The 15,921-nt window shown below is 46.4% G+C and overlaps 1 long non-coding RNA gene across 1 annotated transcript in view; it reads right to left on the bottom strand.

Moving 5' to 3' along the window:
* The window catches only part of LOC123371399, a 209,621-nt gene extending 207,698 nt beyond the window's left edge, over window positions 1–1,923 (bottom strand). Inside the window, exon 1 of the long non-coding RNA XR_006579787.1 lies at window positions 1,858–1,923. This is a non-coding gene — a long non-coding RNA (uncharacterized LOC123371399). The remainder of the gene's footprint in view (window positions 1–1,857) is intronic.
* Window positions 1,924–15,921: the final 13,998 nt, after the last annotated feature.

Raw genomic sequence — 15,921 nt, 5'->3', positions numbered from 1 at the left:
TGATCTTGATATCACTTACCCCAGTTTTAGACTAGTATATGCCACTGACATCAGTGATGATTTCCAGAGGTGTGAAATCAGAATCTAGACCCTGGGCCTTACTTTATGAGCTTGAGTGATCAAAAATGCCATAGATAAAGCAAAGCAACCACTGTCTTGATAACGTGATTTTGCTGAGGTTTACCAACTACTGCCTCATTTACTGGAGGTACCCCTAACACACTGACCGCCTCTGGGACATAGAGAAATAATTACCAATATAGCGACCTGCAGGAGAACAAAGGGAAAGTGGCATGACCAACTTTTATTTTCCTTTCAGTCCTTGCAGTGTTAGATGGAATCCTGTGGGTGACAGCGAATGGGTTGTAAAAGGAGGTGAACTGTGAGGTTGGCGGAGTAAAAGTGTGATGTGTTAATGTGGCATACCAGGGCATTGATGAAAGAGGGCAGAGTTAAGGTTGCATGGGCAGCCTTAACTCTGCATTTTCTGGTTTTCAGAAGTTTGAGCTTTGCTCAGCTCAACGTTCTGCAAAGACATACAACGAAGCAATATTAACTCTGCATTAACAGGGGATTTTTTTTTGTCATTGACTTAGTTTCATACAGGGCAGTTTACAGACCACAATGAGCTCACAGAATTCTGCAAATATGGTTCTAGGTCACTATGATTCAAATCAAGATATAACATTGCATTCTGGGATCTGTAGTCTCCACAAGCTGAACCTTTGTATTAAGGACAAAGAAGCCACATTCTTCTCTCAGTTACAGAGTATATATCCACCCCTGCAGTTTCTCTGGATTTTCAGCAACACAACAGAGGACAGAATTTGCCCCAAGGCTGTTTGTAATATGCTCCATTTTATGCAAATTGGTGCAGCCCTCAAGCTACTTATAGGATCACACTGGCAACCTTCAAACTCACCTGGGTAAATATGTCACTATTTCTAGTTGACTGTTTTGTGGTTTCATTGCTTTGTTTGTTTGTTTTTAAATACACTGCAGTGAAGTTTATCCTGTCTGGGACTGTGACACAACTGTTTCCATGTTCAAAGCAGAGAATATTCCAGGTGACAAGCTGCCTTATTTCATAAATTATCTGCAATTCATTTCCATTTCCTCCCCACCCCTGTTTTAGGATTGCTTCTTCACTTTGTTCAGAACTAAACTGAGTCAATCACAGAAGTAAATCCAAGCACCAATTAAAAAAAAACAAAACCATACAACTTGTTGCCTGTGTTCCAGGCATTGCACAAAACCTAACCACCTACCACATAACTGCTGACAGAGACAGGCCAGATGCTCAGCTGGTGGAAATCAGCATGGCTCCACTGCAGTCAATTTACAGCACCTGAGCTCTGGCCCATAGTTTTCAGCAGCACAGTTCCTTACACTAATTTTCTTATATTTTCATGCTCTCTCTGCCCTTTTAACTTCAGTTACTAATTTTTCCTCTTAGACTTTGATCCCTTCCAGCCCATAACCCATCCATCGCCACCCATACAATTTTTTTTATATTGAATCCCTCCCATTGATGTGGATTTCCAGTGCAGTAGGGAAGATATAACACATCTCCCTCTCTGTAGTTCTGACTCATTTTTGAGAAGCTCATTGATGTATTGTGGTGGTCACAGAATGATTAGATGTCCAGTGACTTCTCTTATCTGAGCCAGTCCACAAAATGCAACTACTTCTGGTGTGGCAGGAAGCAGCCAGCCCATACATCTTAGCTAAAGACTGTGGAGCAAACACTCTTCTCCATGAAAAGCACCACAGAGCTGGATGCTTCACTCAGTTTTAAGGTGCCCTCTAAAAGGCCTCCATTTCAGGGTTTTGTAAAGGGAAACACGTTCTACTTACAGTACTGCAGGCTGGGAATGTGCTGTTTTATTTTCCTACACAGCAAACAGATGGTGGGAAACACCCACCAACTCAACAGGAAGTAGAGGGGGTGGATCATAGCACCAACCCATAATACTTTGAGTAACAGAGTTAACCCTTTGATGACCACTTTATTACACCTAAGGTTCATTGAGTCTCTTTCCACTTTCACATTGGTGACTAGAGTCACACCACTTACAAGAATGGAGTGATGCTGGTGTACGTGAGATGAGGATCAGGACCACTGGTTCCACCATGGAAAGATAAAAGGATCAGGGAGCCCAGCCAGGATCTGAACCTGCTGTTCCAGGGAGTCCAAAAATCAAAGTCTGTTACAGCTCTAGCAGGAGAATTGCAATGACTGGGACATCAACCACACTGGAATTTTCCAAGAGCTCCCCATGCCCCTTGCGGTTAATTATGCCTTAAGTAACAATAACACTGAAAACAGGTTAATCAGCCAGGGCCAGGTTTTCAAAGCATAGGGCCAGCAATGGAGCTCCACTGAAGCTAATTGACCTACACTAAAGGACCTGTCCTATGGCTTCTTGATTGCTCCTGAACAGCTTTGCATTTCCAAATGCAGTTGTTACATTCTCACGTACACACTCCCATCACATTTTTGTCTGCAACCTGAGAGCAAATCAGGAGCAGCTAGAATTTAGACAGGCAAAACCTACCATGTGTGCACCTAGATTATGATGGACAAAAATGGTCCACGTAAGATTGTGCAGACTTGTCTTCTGTGTAGTTATTTATAAAGCAAAAGACAAAGTGACCATAAAGCATCACCACTGCAGCTATACTAGCAGTAGCATTTTTGCACTCACTTTGCACAGATGCAAATACCTACACAAGGTGCAAGAAAGCAAAGAATCAAAGCTGGCATGGACCCAGTTGCCAGGCACAGCTGGAGTATGATTTGTGGCTTTTGAAAAATGTTTCCCTTAAGGTTTGGATTCTCCACAGTATCTGGACAGCTCTTGAATGAGCTGATTACTACCACTGCAACAGCAGCTGAGGACAAGGAGCAGAGAAATTGGCTAATTTAATAAATATCAAATAAATAAATATCAAAACAAAAATAGGAGGAAAAAACAATGTTACAGGTAGAGCAGTGAGTCATTTTTCAAATCAAAACATTTTTCTGCAAAAATGCAGCTTCAGCAGCACCAAAACAGTTTGCAAATTCACATCGATTTCATTGACTTATTTTGAAGAAAACCCCCAAAGTTCTGAAAAATGAAAACGGTTTGTTTTGCCATTTTCAGAATGAAAATTTTTTATTTGAAATTTATGTGGAGACTTCAATTTTTTTATTTTAAAATGCTCAAAATCAAAACAAAATGGTTTGTTTCACCTGAAACAATTTTTTCCCACCTTTTAATATGCCCAAAAATTCTAATTAAAAAAAGTTTTGGTTGAACCTGAAATGCTTCCTTCCCCCCAATTTTTTGGAATTGCCGGCAAACTGAAAAATCCATTATGTGCCCGACTCTAATAAAAAGGTTGCCTAACATTGTCATCTTCACAGAGATTTGAAGAGGAGCTTACAGCCCAAATTGCTCATCAGCTCCCCCTGCTGGTTGATCTTCACTGTAGTCACACAGAGCAATATTATTTATTATTGGTATTGTCACAGCGCCTTTGCACCCCAGGCCTGGAGCAGGACCCTGTTGTGCAAGGCATTGTACAACCACAGAACAAAGAGCATACAAAGGAACAGGGAGGTTAAAAAAAAAGATACTTTTGCATGTTTCTCCAAATATACTCTGCAATACTATACAGTTTGGTTTTTTTAATAGAAATGCTGTTAGTGGAATAAACCCACCAGTGTACCAAAAGATAAATGGAATAGAAAATTAACCCATTAGTGATGTAGACACATCAGATAGAGACTCTTCGGGGCTGGCTCATCATGGTGTTACTTCTCCCGTTTTATGCTGGTGTAACTCTATTCATTTTAATGGAATTCCACCGGCATAAAAGGCAGTGGAGAATCAGGCCCTTGATATTCACCAGAGTTAAAATCTGTGTCTTAAAACAAGGAATCCATTTAAATTAAAGGATTACGTTAACCAAACAAAGCTTGTGTGTGCACTGACTTCTGTGTAGGTGAAAAAGCATTTGATGTTATCTCTTGAAAGAGGAGCCTAGAAGCATCTTCAGTCAGCTAGGACCAGCAGCTTTTCATAACAAGTAACAGTGAGTCTCATGTGTATTTTAGCACAATTAACACTGAGGGCTAGATTCTCAGATGAAATCAATTGAGGACTGTGCAAATTTACACTAGCTGCGAAATGGGTTATAAAAGTAGCTGTAGATGTTATTCACACACAGTCTCTCTCTGTCTGGGTCTGCACTGATTTGAGTTTTGAATCCTTGATGCACCATTCCATTGTTTTTGAGAAGTTGAAAGCTAAGGGTACTGTACCTTGCAGAAGGAGGTAGGAAATCTGTTAATGGAGAATTAAGAGATGTGTAAAAGAACTAAGATTCTGCTGTTGTGGCACAAAAAAACCACATGTATAGCCATAAAAATAAAGAATCCCATTATACAGTGTGTAGAAAAAGAGAATTTTACTAGCAATTTTTTCTTAAGCAAACAAGAACGCATGTTGCTGTCTGGCCTCTCTCTCTCTCTCTCTCTCACAGACACAAGTTTATCCTGAAGCTAGCAGAGTTGTTTCTCAGAGAGGTGCAGTATGGGACAGAGAAGGGGGAGGGAAAAAACCCCTTTCTTTATACTTGTGCTGCTCTGAATGTGGACCATCTGTGCCCCCAGCTGGAGTGCTGGAGATGGTCTGGCACTTGAACCACACCATATTTACAGATCTAAACACAAATGGCTACTGCCTGATTGTTTCATGATTCATTAGTCAGACAAGCTCTCCTCTCCCGCCAGCACAGCTGTTACAGAGTAAACCTTTGTCACTTAATAGGCCTGATTATTACTTTCCATCAAAGGTATTGATCTGTGTCAGCTCTACTTAAGGGAAAGGGGGAGAAGAAAAAGGGGGGGGGACCACAATGTGTCAGGAAGACAAGAAAAAGGGGGGAGATAATGACATTTGTTGTGGCTAGCTACACCGGTCAAAACTCTGAATCTCTCCTGGATGTACTGTATTCATTTACCAGAGTGACTGTGTTACTCATGGAGATGAAGTGTCTCACATGATGTGGCATTCCTTGCACCACATCAGACTGCTGCAGTCACACCATATAGCCATGCACATAACTGGTGAGCGAAATACACAATGTGAATTTAAAAAGATAGAAATCAATTAATGAACTCGGCCACCAGAAGATAAAAACACAGACTCAACATTCTCTCTCTCTCTCTGAAACCCTTGAATCACTTTGGGCAGGATCCCCAGCTGATGCAACGCACCAGAGCCCCAGCCATTGAAATCAAAGGAGCTATGCCAGTCTACACCAGCTGAAGAACGGGCCCTTTATGTTTAGGCAAATGAACTCAGGATATGACACAGTCCGCTACATAATTGTGATGCAGAGTATATTTACCACAGCTTGAGAGCTCCTGGTTGCTCCAGTAGCAGCCTGACAAACTGCCATGAAAAAGATTGCAGTGTTACTGCAAACTCCCAGGCTCTGTTCACAGAATTATGTTTTAATGCCCAGACTGGTGCTTTCATGGCTTCTCTTCCTGCTTGATTCTCCCCCCTTGCCCCCCAGTTATGCTAACCAGGGCACACCCTGCTGTGGGAAGTAGCTAATTAGATCATTGCAGAGGGGTGTAGCCTGTGTGACTGGATCAAAGGAAGGAACGGGTAGGGAGCTTCCAGAAAAGGCGGGCTTTACCCTTTAGAGTTGCCATTGTTCTTCAGTATAAATCAGACAGCTAACCTGTGTGGGCCAAACTCCGCAGTCCTCACTCAGCCAAAACCACCGGCCCTTTCGCTTGGACAAGGAGTAGCAAGCAAAGGCTGCAAGGGTTGGCTTTCATTAGTACCACGTAATCGCCCTATGCCTCAGTTCTCCATCCATAAAATGGGGGTGATGATTATTTACCGTCTTCCACCCAGGGCCGGTGCACAGTGCAAGGATATTTTGCACCCTAGGCGAAACTTCCACCTTGCGCCCCTTCCCCTCCCCCCAGAGCATCGCTTATTATAAACTTTTAAAAATGAATACACCGGAGTCACGTCTTACGCAGGGGTTAGATTCTAAGGTCAGCGCGTAAGAGGAAAATCGCTTATAGTGAAAATTACCATAAAGTACAGTGCACACAGTGTTCACTAGAACAGGGGTCCTCAACCTACAGCACACGTGCCAAAGGTGGCAAGCGAGCCGATTTTTTTTAATGGCAGGCTGCGGGTCCTGGCCGCCGCTGAGCCCGCTGCTGGTCTGGGGTTCCACTGCCGGCTCCTGCCAGGCGGGGTCCCAGCCGCCGGCTCCACTCAGCCTCCTGCTGGCCAGGGTAACGGAACCCCAGACTGGCGGACGGAACCCCGGGTGAACGGAACCCCGAACTGGCGGACGGAACCCTGGGTGAACGGAACCCCGGACTGGCGGACGGAACCCTGGGTGAACGGAACCCCGGACTGGCGGACGGAACCCTGGGTGAACGGAACGCCAGACCATTCACCCAGTCCGGCAGGAGGCTGAGCGGAGCTGGCTGGGACCCTGGCTGACAGTGAGCTGAAGGGGCTGAGTGGAGCCAGCGGCTGGGACTCCAGCTGGCAACGGGCTGAACAGGACCAGTGGCTGGGACCCCGGCTGGCAGCGGGCTGAGCGGGGCCAGCAGCTGGGATCCCGGCTGGCAGGAGCCAGCAGATGGAACCCCAGACCAGCAGCGGCTCAGCTGAGTGAACGGAACCCCGGGCCGGCAGCAGGCTCAGCGGCGGCCGGGACCCACAGCCTGCCATTAAAAAAAATCGGCTCGCGTGCCACCTTTGGCACGTGTGCCGTAGGTTGAGAACCCCTGTTCCAGTGTATACTGTGTGTGCTGTACTTTATGGTAATTTTCACTATATGCGATTTTCCTCTTATGAGCTGACCTTAGAACCTAACCCCCGCAGAAGATGTGACCACACTGTAGTGTAAAAAAAAAAAAAATTGGGGGCACAGCTTTATGCTGCCCCCAAATCTTGGCGCCCTAGGCAGCCGCCTAGTTCGCCTAGTGGTTATGCCGGCCCTGCTCCCACCTTTTGTCTGTGTAGCCATAAAGCTTGTCTTGTAAACTCTTCAGGGCAGGGACTAGCTCTCACTGTCTGCTTTTCCAGTGCCTAGTGCAATGAAATCCCAATCTCAACTGGAACCTCTAGGCCACTGAGTCTCTGTCTGGCATTTGTGCCCCCAGATGAGGTAGCAACCAGGTGTCAGGGGGTCACCACCACCTTGTCCTTTCCTTTTTGCTAAATGGGAGGAGGGCCCTGGCTAGATGGAAAGGGACCCTCATGGTGGAGCCAATATGAAAAAGGGGATCTTGCTGTAGAGAAGGTTGCAAACCCTGGCTTTAGATGGTCATGTCCTCATCACTCTCATAACCACCCTGCCGTCACTGTCGTCGCCGCCTCGCCTGCCTTTTCAGTTCTGGTGCTGCATATACTGCAGGATAATGCGCGTGCTCTTTACAGTGCTCATAACTGCTGTGGTGAGCTGAACGGGCTCCATGCTCGCCGTGCTATGGCGTCTGCGTGGAAAAAAGGCGCGAAACGATTCTCAGCCATTGCTCTCATGGAGGGAGGGGTGACTGACTGTAGCTATCCTACAGTTCCCGCAGTCTCCGCCAACCATTTGAATTCTGGGTTGAGCTTCCAGTGCCTGATGGGTCGAAAACATTGTCATGGGTGGTTCAGGGTACATGTCGTCAGGCTCCCCCACACCCCTCAGTGAAAGCAATGGCAAAAAATTGTCTCTCTCCTTTTTTCACTGTCACCGTATGTCTCCTGGGAGCTGCTGGCAGACACGGTACTGCAGTGCTAAACAGCAGCATCCCCTTGCCTTGCCTTGCAGACGGCAGATGGTGCAGTTGACTGGTAGCCATCATCATCATCCCCTGGGTGCTCCTGGCTGGCCTCGGTGAGGTCGGTCGGGGGCGCCTGGACAAAAATGGGAATGCTTTCAGGTCATTCTCTTTAAGTTTTGTGTAATGGAGATTCAGTCCTGCCTGGAATATCATGCCAGCTGGAGGCTTCTGCCTCAGGCTCCTCTCCCAGTCAGCAGCACCGTGTGGTTGCACCTACCCCACCCTACCCCTTGCTCCCATGGCTCATGAAGCCTGGACAGTAGTAAGGAGCAGTCCAACTATAGGCTAAGCAAGTGCAGAATGGCGGTTCGCTCTACTTCCCTGTAAGCCAACTGCCCTCCCCTCCCGCCTTCGATCTCTGCTTGCAGAGGCAATAAAGTCAGTGTTGTTTCAAATAATGCATTCTTTATTAATTCATCACACAAATAGGGGGATAACTGCCAAGGTAGCCCGGGAGGGGTGGGGGAGAAGGGAAGCAATGGGTGGGGTTGTTGCAGGGGCACCCCCTAGAATGGCATGCAGCTCATCATTTCTGCAGGATGTCTGCGGCTCTGGCCCAGAGCGGCTGTTTGCCTCTCTGGTTCTTTAGTAGGCTTGCCTGATATTCTAGGCAGCACTGAATCTCCATTAGACAAAACTTAAAGAAGAGAATGACCTGGGGAGTCATTCCCATTTTTGCCCAAGCGCCCCCGACCCACCTCACCGAGGCCAGCCAGGAGCACCCATGTCTACCCAGGCGCTCCCAACCGACCTCACCGAGGCTGGCCAGGAGCAACCAGGAGACAGCAGCAGACGGTACAGTATGACTGGTAACCGTCTCTGCCAACTTGCAAAGGCAAGGAGCTGCTGCTGTGTAGCACTGCAGTACCGCGTCTGTCAGCAGCACCCAGGAGATGTACGGTGACAGTGAGCTGAGCAGGCTCCATGCTTGCTGTGGTATGTCGTCTGCACGGGTAACCCAGGAAAAAAGGCGATAAACAATTTTTTGCTGTTGCTTTCACTGGGGGTGGCGGGGCAGCTGACGACGTACCCTGTACCCAGAACCACCCGGGACAATGTTTTTGCCCCATCAGGCATAGGGAGCTCAACCCAGAATTCCAATGGGCGGCGGAGACTGCGGGAACTGTGGAATAGCTCCGGAAGTCGACGCTAGCCTCGGTACTGTGGATGCACACCGCCGACCTAATGCGCTTAGTGGGGACACACACAAACGACAGTATCAAATCAACTTCTATTAAATTGAACTAATTTCATAGTGTAGACATACACTAATACTAACCGTAGCAAGTAAAGTTATCCCTCAGAGAAGAGACCATGTCGTGATAGAATCCTGCAGGGATGATGGTATACGTTGTCTCTCTCTTCACTGGCACACAACACCCAGGGAATCAAACCCGCTTCTGACAGACCAATGACACATTGCTAAGGATATCACTGGGACCTTTTTACATAACCACTAAATGGGCACCACCCCATGCTTCCCCGCACTGCCCCAGCAGCTGCCAGCTGGGAGGGTATTTCGCTCTTCATGCCCATGCCTCCTCGGCCAGCTCTGGTGGTGATTTTTATGAGGGGGAGGGTCACTTATCTAAGTGAGTTAGGCACCTAACTCCCATTGATTTCAATGGCGGGTAAGAGCCTAACCTACTTAAGTACTTTGGAAAATCCTACTAGCGGAGATGCCAACCTTGCTCCAAGATTTTTAGGCAAATTTATGAAAAAAATTAGGAATTGAGGTCATTTGGACCTCCTTCTCCCCCGTTCCCATCCCTGCCTAGGGACAAGGTGGGGCTGGGTCCCTGATCCCCATTCATTGTGCCCATAGACCCCCGCCCAGAGAAAAGGGGAGGATCAGCTCTAGGAAAGCTGCCCTCCTATGCAGCTTAGGGCCTCAATTACCTTGGCCAAGACCAGGTCTGGACACCCTTCCCAGATGTTCTTCCTCCTGATCTCTCTCCTCTGTCACATTCCCCCTCTCCTCCTCCGCCGCTGCCTCCTGCCTCTCCAGCACCTCCTCCCCAGCAGACTGCGCAGCAAGGCAAGCTGCAATGATTGTCAGCGGGGTGGGGGCACTAGATTCACCTCCCAAGCCACTGGCCACATGTTCCACTCCAACTACCCCGTGTGGATCCTCCTAGAGCACATTGACATAGTCCAGGAGGGTCCACATGAGGCAGCTGGAGCACCCTGTGGCTTGGGTGGTGAACCCAGCAGCGCCCCCAACCCATTCAACATTGCCCCGGCTTGCCTGCTATGAGAGCCTCACTGCACAGTCTGTGTTCATGCCACGGGGGGAGTGGACAAGAATGCCTCTTGTCTCCGCAGCGTTATTTGCTATGTTTGCTGGGGCCAAGTGACACACACGCTACAGATTATATCAAATTCCGCAAGCACCCGTGCAGATCTATATTAGGGATATGCATGTTTGCTTGCAAAATGTGTAGATTTAAATTAGTAATTTTGCAATATAATGTAAAAATCAGGAGGATTAGGGATAATTAGGGAGGGTTGCAATCTTCTCACTAGGCACCTATCTGCCTCTTTAGGCACCTAGATAAATCTTTGTAAATCTGGCCAGTGCCCATTATGTGTGAGACTGAGAATACCAACGCATTTCACATACAGCAACCATCCAATTTAAATGATGCACTATCACTACCAAACTGGCCCGATTTCAACCAGTATGCTAGCAACGAAGGGCACTGTAGCCCATTCCCATTTCCAGGCCTCTGAGGTATCCCAGTCCCCAGCATCACTCATCTTACCTCTGGATTCAACTGGTAATAAAGCCCTAAGTATGTGCTTAAAAGTCAATCAAGAAGAGCAAAATGTGAATTTTGCCATTGCAGGGTTCAGCTCTTAGTGATACTTTGGAAATAACTCCAGGGGCAAGTACAGATATTGCAAACTGATTATTCTGGAGGCTGTTCTTTCCGGGTGAGACCCACTCCTCCTGTCCCCAGTTTGAATCTCCTACGGTCACTGCAGAAAAGCAGCCTTTTAGACTTTCCTGCAGTTGAAGGGCCTAAGGACAATACTGTTTAAAGAATGGTTCTCCTACACCAAACCATGCCATTGTTTACACCAGTGCAAACCAGTACACAACAGATCTAGGGTACATGCTGTGTTACACCTGGAATCCGAGTCACTACTTGGCCAGAAAGGCTTAGAAATCTATAAGCCAATAGTGAATATTTAACAAGGGAAACTCCCCTTCCTTTCTGCTCTCCTCACACGTGCAGCACATTAGGCTGATTGCCCCATTTTAAAGCAAAAATCCGTATTCCCATAGGACCCCCTTCCTTCTCCTACAGGATCCGCTTCCTCCCACCACTCCCCACACAACTCAAGACTGGTCTGTAAATGCAAGCAGCTAGTCTTCAAACCATATCAGATATTTAAATTGAAGAAGCAGTTTAGAAGCAGCATTGAAAGCCAGTGTTCGTTAAAGGCAAAGCAATGTTGAAAGGGGGGTGGAGAGAGATGAACCTTAATTTTAACCCAAATCAGAAACATTTGAAAGAGAAAAGGGGAGAGAGATTCAAGGGCCCAGATCCTTGGCTGGTATAAATCAACCTATGGAGTTCTGCCAATTTACACCAGCTGAGGATCTGGAGAATGCATCAAGGGATACATGTCAAGGAATTAAAGTTGTTAAAGGCCAGAGACTTGTTGGCAGATATGGCATAAGATTTTCTATACAACCCAACTCCTGCCCAGAGCCCTTGGGAAAACAGTATCTATCTGTGTGTGTTGGCTAATCAGATTGGGTCCAGGCCTGTTTTAAGACAAGTCCCATCCATCTACCCTGCTATCTGAAACATGCCAAGCAATGCCCCACACAGTTTGCTGTGAGGGAGAACATTGCAGCACGAGACACCACACAAAAGTTGTGGCATGCAGGATCTATTGGGAAGTGTCACTTGGCAATACTTCATGTGCCCAGCCTCCCGCCGAGGGATGGGAATTGTATCCATGCCAGGAAATTAGGCATTCAGCAAGGAGGCAAAGCAGCGGCCACAGCAGGCGCAGGAGCAGAAGGGATCCGTCAAACCCTAGAGACATGCTTGCTCTCTTCCCCCTGTGCACCACGACAAATAGTATGAGGGGAAGAAATATAGAAGCCGAGGAATGGCCGAAACCAGCACTGCACAGCACATCTACAGAGGTTGTTCGGCACCAGCAGGAAATGGCCTGGATGAGTGGAGTAAGTTTCAGCTGAATTCATTTATCTTTGTTGCATTGACTCCGATAGGAGCTCAAGAATAGAGGAGAATTGTTTAGAATGGCACAAGAGGTAACTGGTTTTTTTAAAAAGGGAGGAGGTACATTTCTGCTGAATACTCTTCTCTCTAGTGAGAGCTCTCTAGCCTCACCAGGGAAGAGGGGTCACTTAAAAGTGGACTGGAGAAAATAGTGTAATGCTAGGAACAAGCCTACAATGGCAGGGAGAATAGCTTAATGACCTGATAGGTCTTTGCCATCTCCGATTCCTATGATCCTGTTCTATGGTTCCATGTTTGATTTTGCTACTTGGTGGAAGGAATTTAGCAGAATCGAGCAAATAGAGGGCAAAGAGGGTTGCCTTGATACAGAGTTTTCCTTCTATTTATCGCTTTGTCTGAAAACTCCAGTTGACCCTTTTACTATGGTTTGGTGTTTCATGCTTTACACACACACACACACACACACACACACACACACACACACACACACACACACACACACACACACACACACACACACACACACACACAGTATTTAAAAATAAAACAGTAGCCTTCCAAAATGTCCTTTCCAGGACTTGCTGACAGGATGATTTTACTAATGATCCATGGGAACAAGTTACCCCTTGAGCTACTGCAACTGCTGCTAATCAGCTTCTTTATGTCCTTTGAAGAAGGTGCTGTTGAAACACCAGATCTAAGTCTCCTTCCCATTTAGCCTGGTGTAAATTAGGAGCAATTCCATTTAAGCCAATGCAGTTACACTTGTGTGAGACCTAAATCAGGCCCACAGTGAGGTAAATGTTATACCCATGAAGCCCCGGGATGTATAGTATTACGCATTATAAGAGAGACCAATTCTCAAGCTTCAGGACATAAGGTGATCACCAGCTAAGGTCAGGTAAGAAACTTCCACTGTGATACTGAATTATATAAGTAGGCACAGTACGTGGGAATTCCATCTTGGTCCCTGCATTACCTCGTATTGGTGCTTGCTGGAGACAGGATGCCAGACTGGATGGACTGTGTCTATTCCAGCACGGGAGTTCCTCCATTCTTTTGTTCATGCTTTTAAAATGTACTCCTATGTCAGGCTGAATGTATACAATCTGTCCAGCACTTCTCTGGTTATAAAGCATGGCCCTGTGTATCCCAAGTTACACAGTCGGCCTGGTTAGTCGCTCACTCACATCACTTTTATACTGGTTTCAGAATGGAGTTGATGTGACTTCTGATTTACACCGACGTGACTGAGACAAGAATCAGGCTTAATGGGCCAGACCCTCAGCTAATATAAATCAGCAAAGCTGCATTGAAGTCAGTGATTACACAAGGGGGGATCTGGCTCCAAGTATTCAACCCCATCCCAACTGTAACTTTTCCTCCTTCACCTGCCACGTCAGAGTTGTGTCTGTAACAGCCCAACATGTGTCATGACTGCTTGTAAAATACACCTCCGGCAGCCTGTGAAACATTTCTGTAGTGCCCTTCCAAGCTGGACAGTGCTACAGCATTGTGCATGTAAGGAGGAACTAGAACATGCATGAAGCACTGCAATATTGATTCTGAGCCTTCGTTATTAATGAAGGCAAAACATCAGATGAGAAAATGAACATATTCATAGTGAAATAACAGGCCTCTCCTGATCTGATGCCACACAGCACAACCTAAGCAGGGCACCGACCAAGAGCGACCATCTCCAGTTTGCAAGCTACTCCTGAAAAGTCCAGGCCGATCCCCTGGAGAGTTGTTCTTATAGCTGGAGTACTCTTTGCCAGGTTGTGCTAATAAGCGGGGGGCAGGGCCAGCTCTCTCATACAGGCAGAACAGGCGGTCGCCTGAGGCAGCAAAACTCTTGGCTGCGTGAGTGGCTGCCGCCTGCAAAGGAGGCCAATAGTTCCCAGTTTGCCTAAGGCAGTGAGCACCCTGGAGCCGGCTCTTAAAAGGCTCCTTAGGGTGAGCAGTATGAGGGAGACGGGAAAACAAAAGAGCTTTCCTATCATCTCCCAATCTAAGGCGAGGGAGCGTGATGATGGAGGCTGCGGCCGTACCCAATGTACTTCCTCAGGACAGTTTTTCCATATATTTTGCAGCAGGTATAAATCGCTGTGGTCCGGTGTCAGGTTCCTTCTGTGTGCCTTGTGAAGTGCTGCTCTTTGCAAACGAACTGTGTCGTCGGCTAAGACATCTTCGCTGCAAGGGAGGGGGAGGAAAGCTTCAGGTCAAACGATTGATTACGGTTTTGAATTACAGGGGGCTATTGATTTTTCATTAAACACCATGCACTGCGGCAAAGGGAAAAAACGGTAATTCATTGATCAGAGCTGCGGGCCATGTTCGCTTATTGGCTTCCTGCCACATCCCATTATTCCCAGTTCTAAATGTATATTGAAGTCAGTTTATTCTAATCATTGCGTCCTGTCACCAGAAATGTCTCTCAGTAACTATTAGTTTAATCATCCCTTTCGTACAATGGTAATGAGTGATAATATCCAACATTATGGCAGATTCATGAATATTATTCATTGTATTACAGGGTTGCACTGCACAATGCTATAGTTAAGGGTCTGGCAGCATCTCCATTATAAACCCCCAGACCTAAGGGGGGTTTATAAATCACTTGCAAAAATTGGCTCATGGCAGAAATAAGGCACAGAGGGTATCTCAGTCCAGGAGATAATTTTTTAAACTGCTTTCTAAAAAATCATTTGGGGCCATTTTTTCGTTACAGTCAATGTATGGGGGAGAATGGGAAAAAAATGACTTTTGTCAATTCAAGCTGCTTTTTCCACTAGATTACAATGCCCTCACGTCAAAACAGGATGAACTCCCAGTTACGATTCTGAACTGGGATTCAGGAAATCTGAGTTCAGTTATTAGCTCTGGCTCAGACGTCCTGCGTGACCTTAAGGCCAATCAGTTAATCACTCTGTGCCTCAGTTTCCCCATCTGTAAAAAGGAGATTGTGATACTGACCTTTGTAAAGCCCTTTAACACCCCCAGGTGAAATGTAATACACAAGTTGGGTAACAATGATTTATTCTGTACTGGGGGGACATATGTTCAAAATACCTGTGGTGACACAGCCGTCCTGATTCAATCTTTTGGAGCAATTGCCAGTAAATGTGGGGCAAAATGGGGATAATAAATAATCTTTCCTTTTCCCCACCTGACTGTCTTATCTATTTAGCCTTAAGCCTGTTTGTACAGTGCCTCGCACAAGGGAGCCTAAATCCTGGGCGTGTGCAGAAGTTTGTTCTTAAATCATACAGGGCCACATCATGTGGTCCCTGATTTTTAGTCAATACTTGCTCAGTGAGGTTTTAGTAAAAACTCTATACTGGCTTCAGGCTCCAGCCCAGAGGTTTAGAAGGAATCAGGTCCAATTCAGCTGTCGTTTACACCAATGTAGTCCCATGGACTTCAGTGGTTTCAAGTCACAATGCCTTCACTGGGGTTATATTGGGCAAACAGAGCAGAATCTGAATCCTCATTTTCAAAGCTATATTATACCACACTGCAGATTTGGTTAGCCGAATAACCTGTCTCACACTAAAATGAAGCCAATGTACGAAACCCAGACAAACCGGATATGTATGATCCAGAGCTGCATACTGGAGATACAAATCAACAAGCCCAGACACTCATTCCCAACGCCTCGCAGCAAGAGAAAGCAGCAGCTGGTGACTGTGCTGTACAATATACTTGAGGCATATAAAATACCTGTATTTAAAAAATCCAATAAATACTTTCTTTTAAAAGTAACGTTCCCCTGACAGTGATATGAAAAGAGTCAAAGAAGAAGCTGAGAAAATAAAAGCGAAC

This window comes from Mauremys mutica, chromosome 5 (genome assembly GCF_020497125.1).
Source record: "Mauremys mutica isolate MM-2020 ecotype Southern chromosome 5, ASM2049712v1, whole genome shotgun sequence".
Taxonomy (NCBI): domain Eukaryota; kingdom Metazoa; phylum Chordata; order Testudines; family Geoemydidae; genus Mauremys; species Mauremys mutica.
Note: the sequence above shows the minus strand (reverse complement) of the source record. Positions and strands in the feature narration are given on the sequence as shown.